An 8807-nucleotide genomic window follows, 5' to 3' on the forward strand; every position below is an offset into this window, starting at 1 on the left:
TTATAAATCATTCGATAAACATGAAACATTTTTCTTGTTTTCCTGGCCAACTCATCCAATACCTTTTGGGGTCAGTCATTCACCCCAAAACTGTAAGTTATCCCTTTGACTTTATTCCTAGATGTCAGGGTTGTCTTCTGTGTTAATTTTAGTCTTCTAAAATATTCCTTACCAAGTTTTATTCGCATTTGTTCATGTTTTATTTTTGATCCTTCATTATTTCCCAAATATTTATATATTCCCTCTTGCTCAAGTTCCTTTATATCACATTCCTGTTCCAAACTGATATTTTCTTGGTGTTGCAGCCTTCCTGCTTTAAAGGTTGCTTTTGCACATTTATCAAGACCAAATGACAATCTTATATCATCTGAGAAAGTTTTGACCACTTGCAGTTGTGCTTTCAGTTCCTCACCTGATAAATTACACAGTTTTAAATCATCCACAGAAAGAAGAAATCCTTACACTTTGTTGTTTTCTGGAAGTCAAATTGCAACCATGACAAAGATAAAGAGTCACTCTGGAATATCCCCCTTTGAATTTTTATCCCTGGGATAATAATTTGACCTTTATCATGGCTTAGGTGCAGAGTGTTTTCCCCACTGTTTCATGGCCACTGTAATGTAATTGATCAATGCAGGGTGATTCTTATACATCTGTAAGCATCCCTTTATCCATAAATGTAGGATGCTGTCAAATGGTTTTTCATAATCTATCCATGCCATACTTAGATTTTCCCCTTTTTTACAATTCTCCATTATGACTTTATTTAACAATAAATGATCCTTTGTTCCATTTGACTTTCTTCATTACCCCTTTGTTCTAGTGCCATGATTGTGTTTTCTTCTAAATGACTATAAATTCTATCAGCATCAATTCTAGTATATAGTTTATACATTGTCAGAAGGCAAGTTATTGGTCTATAGTTTTCAGGACAGCTTGCAGGTTCACTGTTAAGGAGGAGTATCATTTTTCCTGTTGTTAACCAGGTTGGTGTCTGTTCAGGATGCACATATAAATAGTTCTTACTCAGAGCTAAATCTTCATGTAAAGATGCTGATACTTTTAGCCAGAAGTTAGGTACTGCATCTGGGCCTGGGGTTTTCCATTTAGAAACTTTTCTTAGTTTTATTTAAATTTCTCTGGCCGTTACTTCATCCCATTTCATATCCTGTACATTTGAACGTCTTATTATTTCTTTTACTCCGTCTAGTCATTCAGCATCTTTGTTATGTTCTACAGATTCTTCATAAAGTGTGTCTATTTCTTTTTTTTTGTTTGCTTTTTTTGTTTGTTTGTTTGTTTGTTTTGGTGGTATTTCTATTCCTTTTGCCTTGTTTCCCACCTCTCTATAAAACTTTTTGGGGTCCTCAATGCATTGCTTATTTTGTACTTTTCCTTTATATTTGTCTACATGTCTTTAAAGTTTTTCTGCCTGTGCTGAAGGAACCTTGAGCCTTTTGGAAAAATAAGCAACTGAGCAGCCTGGTGAGTGGTATATCAGTGGCTCTCATTATGGAGTCACCTATGACTAGGATACTCGAATTTGAGCAGGTTTGCCTTATGGGTTTTTATGAGTCAGTGTGATTCTTAGATGTATGTTCCATGATGAATGTTGTCTGTGTTGTGTGTTTGCGAGGTTGCTGAGAGAACTTGTTTCTTAGGTTACATGTAGGAAGCCTTTGTGGTTCAGGCAGGTTTCTTTTAAGAATCCCAGCATATTAGGTCTATGTCTTTGGTCTGAGCTGCATATGATTGATTTAGTGCGGTGTTGCATGTTACTGACAAACTGCAGGTTATTTGTCATAGGTTTCTGTGAGAGTTTTGCCTCCAGTAACATTATATGACTACATCTCTCATACAACTGTGCCAGCTTGTTTAAATAGAGGGTTGTTGTCAGTAAGCATGTAGAATGAGCAGATGAGATCTCTAGAAAACATTGTAACCAAGCTCTTATTTCATTCATTGGACATTGCTGCTTGATGATGCTGTCAGACTTAGCCTGCACAGCATTTAGTATGTTAATTCTCCTTAACTGTAACAGTGGTGTGTTTATATGTTGGTGTAGCAACAAAAAAGTGCTGCTGCATATGCTCAAAGCCAGTACTAAGGAGATCATTGGTAGCAAATATATATACAGTTAAACATTTGGGACCCATCTTTGCAAGAACTGTAATACAGAGAGGGAATGGCAATGAAAACAAAGGATTACATGATTGCATATACTATGTTCAACATGGACATTTCTCTGAATATTCCTTTTTTTCCAAGGGATGTCAATCTCAGAGTTAGTATATAAAAGTTTGGCGTATGGAGGGGGGCTTGCCCCCCTGTGAAAAAGATGTTTAAAGAAGAAGATCAATGTTCAATATTCACTCCCTTACTGTATTTTTGTTGTTTTTTTTTTTTTTGGCATGTCAGCACTCAGCATTATGAGTATCGACATTTCAACTGAAAGCTCACCTCGATAACAAACTACCAGACTTGCCTGTACCATTTACTCAAATATGAGCCTGGGTTATGGCCCGCCTATCCAGTTAATGAATAAAAATAAACAAATGCAAAAATAAGAGGAGAGACTTCCTAGCTTACAGCATTGATTGTGACATTTGACTTTGGCAAGACTAGCCAATAACCATAGGTCAGAATCAAACTCTGTACCTTGCATCTGTCAAGAAAAGTCCTTAACTATTACACCAACCCCTCCTATTTCTCAGAATAATAAATCATGACCCTCAGGTACAAAATAAAATTAGCTAATCATTCCAGCTTTAAAGACACAAAAAACGATCTTCATGTAATGCAGTTTATCACATCTAAACTGGAGAGGGGTCATCAGTACAGTGATATAAAGATGTTGTTCAGACAAAACAAATATGACATTTACAAGTGATATAATAAGAACTCAGAAAAAAATACTATAAGCTATTATTGCACTTAGCATTCTGAGCAGAAGTTCACCACAGTACCCACAGTAAAAAATTAATATAATACAAAATGTCAGACCAACAATAAAAACACACAAACTAAAGCCACTGAGTCCTAACCTTGAATCTCTCTGTCAAATTTACAAAGTTCATTACAAAACTTTCACTTAATAATGATAGGATATTTAGCTACAAAATACACCTAAGACTGCAACACTCTATGCCTCAGAGTTTCCACTTCTGTATACCTATGAATTTGACTCCACAACTGGAGTCTCTTGAAAGCATGCCACTGTATCCATGATTTGTTACAGCTGAAACAACATATGTTTTTTATTTCTGGTGAAATAAATAGCATTATTACTTCTGACATAATGATAGCTTAGTGCACATATATTCTGATCAATAAAACCAAGCGCTTTCGCCTGAGCAGTCCCATATATTCTGGAAATTTATTTTACCTGGCATTTTGTGCAGAGGTCCAATAGCCAAGTATCAGCCTCAACAACAGCCCCCTGAAAAAGCTAGATTTACTAGCTGTATATAATAGGCCATATATCAGTGCCCAAAGGAAGTTCATAATAAAAAGTTCAGGGACTTTTAATGAGTAATTTGCTGACAAAACAAATACATAATAACCAAATGGAATGTACTACTGAGATTGTAAACTACCTTTTACTGTGAAGGAGTCACATAAATATAATGGCCATGCTGCTCTTCAACAGGCACTGTTCCCCAAGTGATATTGTAACTGCCATTTGCTTTCATGCGTCACCTACCACCAAAAGATGATACCCATATTCTCTGTACTCCTTATGTGTCACTGAGAAGAAGAAAAACATAACATCCACAATGATGTATTTCCATTTGCTGCTACACACAAAAAAATACATATGAGTATATTGTGCTGTGGACAGTGTGTGGAGTATTACTAATTCATACAGATCCATCTGATTTTCTGCCAATAAGAGTAAAAGAACATCAGATCACAGGAATGGACCTCAACAGGGAGCTTTCGTATATTAGGTATTGTCCTACCCCCATCAAGTCAAATAAGTAATCACTTTAAAGTGATCATCCTCAGCCTTCAATTTGCTTTCTTCTATCAACTGCCTCCCATAACTCTTAAAATTCCATCTTCAAAATATGAAATATTACCCTTCATGCAGCATGGACAAATGGACAAAAATGCACAGTAACACTAACTAACAGCTACAGCTGGAAAGATCACAGTATGGTTAATAATTGTTTCTTCATACTTATTAAAAAAGTTGTTTGATGAGTTAATATGATTAAGCATTATTTGCCATGGCTATTTGTTAAAAAATCATAACAATGAAAGTGTGCCAGTCCCCTTCAATTTAGAACAATGTAGGATATGGAATTCTGAAAATTCCCCATAATGTGTTAATGTAGGGAATCATACCTTTCTACTGCCCCTGATTTTGCAGGATGTCCATGATTTGCCTCATATTTTTTGTCCTGTCTCTCATAAATTTTTGATTTTCAGGCACATTACTAAGAATTACAGACAAGCCAATAATGCAGTACATTAGAATTTCAGACTTCTTACTGTTCAGAAAATGCATATTGATGCAAAATCTATTACTCTATTATTTTTTTAAGTAAATTAGAGTAATATTTAAAAAATGTCCCTAAGCTTGGGCCTTCAACACCCATTATTTTTGGCTATGTCCTGAATTCTTAAAGAGGCAGTCCCAGTAATTTTTTGTTTTGATTCTGGTCTTTGTTTACATTTTCAGTCTAGCTTTCTGAGCATGTCCCAGCTTTGGCTGCAGGGAAGTTTCAATGGTCTTAGTTAAATTCCATTTCAAATTGCAGTTGTACTCACTACAGCTCTCATTGAGTCATTCATTATTTTCTCCTGGGCTTTTTATCCTCAGAGAAAAGTAGCCTTTCAGAAATGTTATGAGCTCACTTGCTGCTACCTCACAGGAAAACATATGAGCAGTGCAAAGTTAAAACATTAGTAAACAGAGTTTTCTGTTCATTTCATATTTTATTTTGTACAGATTTCTGAATGCTAGCTAAGTGCTATGATGATATACATGATTGCCACTTGCTCCGTAAAAAGCAACAGAATGATGTAAGTTTTGAACAGTAGTAGAAGCAGTGCTCTTTTTTCATGTTTTGTTTTTTGATCTGTGAATACTAGCCAAGTGTAATGTTTTTTTGACCTGCTGTAAAGACATATAGGTGACGCAAGCAGGAGATTAATTTTAAACAATGAAGTCCAAAACTTACTGTCACAATGGGGGCTGCACAGTATGGCAACCTGTGACAGTTGTACATACTAATTCTGAGACTGCTGTACTACAGATTAAGGGGAATATGTCAAGAGACTGGTAAGACTTAGTATGAATTCAATAAAATGTACACTTTTGACTATACTGCTCGCCGTTAGTTGTGCAGAATAAATAAAGGAAATAAAGAGCTACATAATTAAGATAAGCTTTTTGACGAGTTCATAAAAAGTAAACACTGAGAATCTTACCTAACCACCCCCACCACAAACACACACAAAAATGTAATAACCGTGTTGCTTCCCAGTGATCAGGGGCTGAAAGCTTTGACAGGAACTGAATATTGTTAATTGTGTTCACTAGATGGAAGGAAAACAGGGCTGCATAAAGTAAATTGAAACTAGAGGTAGGTTGATGATGATGTTGTAAGTGGGTGGTGACAACTGGGAGATAGCAGGACAAGTTTCTTTAAGTCAGAATTTTAGACTCAGGGATTGTCCCTTTAAGCAAAGAAGTTGATAGGTATGGAGGGGGACCCACACCCATGTTGATCACAGTAAAAGTAAATAAAAAAGCTTCTATATTTTGCTGTGAGCAGTGTCTACAGCTGCCACTGTCCACAGTTCTAACTGGCATCCTGCCATGATTTAAAAAAAAAACATGCATCTGCAATGAGAAAAAAATCCCTGAAGAGCCACATCTCTACTATTCATGAAAGTCTCTAGTCAAATGACTACTTAACTTGAGATTGCTAGGAAATCACTGTAATCAGTTGTTAAGGACAAATTATCACAAATGCTTAGAGCGCACAGTTCCTGGCAATCTTAAGTCATATTGATTGACTAGATATTGCTGGGTAGGTAATTTGACTAGTTGCTCAGGACAACCAATCACAGGCATTTAGATTAAATCATTTAACTACACATGCCCTATTATTATGATCAGGAAAACAAAGCTTTGTATGTTTTATTGGGAGGCTCACCAGGGCACAGTGTTTCACAACTGCAGCACACATCACCAGAGTGTGCCAGTGTGGTGCTGCCCATAATAGAGATTCCTTAATATTAAAAATGACTGCATGCATTTTCATTTAGTCCAAAATAAAAGAAACCTGGCAAAAATTCAACAGCCCTAACCCTAGACCCACCATAAACTTATCATCTCAAACATTCCATAACTCTGGCGATTTGGGTTACAACTGGATTTGAAATAGTGTTTAACAGAACTACAGCCTTAACTGTAATGTTTATGGTTAAGTCTAGACCTGGATGATCCAGTAGCATATGTGGGCTGACAGGAGCAACTCCCCCGTTCACAAAGTATTAGGGGAGTGATTGGGGGGCATCCATCATTCCTGTTGCTCTTTCATGCAATACTGGCTTCTAAAAGCTGATATTGCATTTGTGGTCATGGTCAAACCTCAACACTGCAGTGTTCCATTTGTGATTTAAACTTTAACAAATGCATGCTACATTGTAGCAAGCAGTTTGCAATAGTTTAAAAATGAAAGAAAATCTTTTGTAAACTAAAACCTGAGCACTGTAGAGCTTCATGTGTGGTCTAAAGTTTAGCAACTGCTTATAACATTGTAGCAAGCAGTTTGCTATACTTTAAAAGTGAAAGAAAATCTTTTTTTTTACCAAAACCTGAGCACCGTAGCACTCTGTGCAGGTAGTTTATAAACCATAGCAACTGTTTGCTACATTGTAACAAGCAGTTTGCTGCAGTTTAAAAGAACAAAGATTTTTTCATCTTTACTAAAACTTGAGTGCTGTAGTGCTCTCTGTGGGCAAGTTATAAATCACAGCAACTGTTTGCTACATTTGTTGCAACCAACTTTCTACATTTTAAAAGAAGGAAGGATTTTTTTTTTCTAAATTGTAAAGGATGAGGGTTGAGGGCATCAAATTGGGACCTGAATGGCTGGGGCAGGAGGGAAGAGAATGTGTGTCATGCATCTGGCCACCTGGTTGGTTTGCCAGTCAAATGAATGTACTTTTTTTTTTATATTTCTTGAAAATCTAGGGTGGCCAGGGAGCACATGGATTGGGTCCTCATGCTTGCAGGAATCATTCATCCTGCAAGTTTAAGAGAAGTCCTTTTTCTGGCTTGCTCTGGGGATGGGGTGCTAGTTTGTTGGACCAGCACAGGGCACTGGTTGAGCCAGCTATGGTTCAGCCGTAACCAAGCATTCATCATTTAGTTAATAGCCTTAATCCTAAGGCTAACCAAACCATAGATCACAGTTAGTAAACTCTTACTCTAACATTAATGGTTAGTTCTGGGGCTACAATGAGTTGAGCTCTAACTATAACTGTATTAAACCTGACATATATGGTCATCTTGTTTATGGTTGGGACTGGATTGGTATAATGCCTAACGCAACCATAACCATTACCTTTATGCTTTGCATTAAGGTTAGGTTGGAATGTAATCTGATAATTAACTAAGCTAATAGCACTCCAGTATTCATTATTAAAATAGAGTTGAATTAGTTCTTAACCCTAAAATGAACAAAAGCTATAATGGTTAGCAATATTGTTACATTAAGTAGCGGGATAGATTCGTTAAGGATAGTTTTAATGGCTAACCCCACCATAATAATTAAGGTTAGATGAGTGGTAATATTTGGGGTTATGATATGGGCCCATATTCTCCTCTAGTAATTAACACTAGGCCTAGCAATTTGTTAGGGTTAAGATCTACCTTATGACCTAACCCAATACTAAGCAACTGGACGCAACAAAGCCATACACCTAATGCTACCCCATCTTTAGCCATAGCTATTATAATAACTTAGGGTTATTGATATCTTAGCTATTAAGAGAACAGGTTAAGTTTAGCATTAATTTTAGGTTGGATCACAGTTAGGATTTAGTTACTTTCAGACTTACATTATATAGAGTCTAAAAGGACTTGTGTCTAATATCTATTATTCATATTAAAACAAAAAAAACATAAAATAATACTGTACAGATTAGAATGGTGATATAGTGCAGTGAATAAAGTTGATCATTGTGAATTGTAATACTGTGTGTGTGTGTGTGTGTGTGTGTGTGTGTATGAGTTTGTGTATCTGTGTGTGTGCATGCACATGCACAAGTGTATAGCTACACACACACACACACACACACACACACACACACACTCACTCACTCACTCACTCATGGATATATATTTTTATGTATACATATCTTTATATATATATATATATATATATATATATATATATATATATATATATATATATATATATTTATATCTATAATATATATAAATATATATATATATATATATATATATATATATATATATATATATATGTGTATATGCGTATGTGTGTGTGTGTGTGTGTGTGTGTGTGTGTGTGTGTGTGTGTGTGTGTGTGTGTGTGTGTGTGTGTGTGTGTGTGCGCATCTAGGTATACGGGTATACTTAAAATAATCTAAACAGCATAATATTGACAACAAAAATATAGACAGAAAAATATCTAAACTCAAAAAATCTAATCACAAAATATTGATAAAACAGAAGTTCTGCTAGGGAAGAACTGGTATATATAATTAGCAGTGGGTGTTGGAGGTGCAGGGGGGCTGCAGAAACATTGGTTTTAGATGTG

This window comes from Protopterus annectens, chromosome 2.part0, assembly GCF_019279795.1.
Source record: "Protopterus annectens isolate FY-2018-M chromosome 2.part0, PAN1.0, whole genome shotgun sequence".
NCBI lineage: Eukaryota > Metazoa > Chordata > Ceratodontiformes > Protopteridae > Protopterus > Protopterus annectens.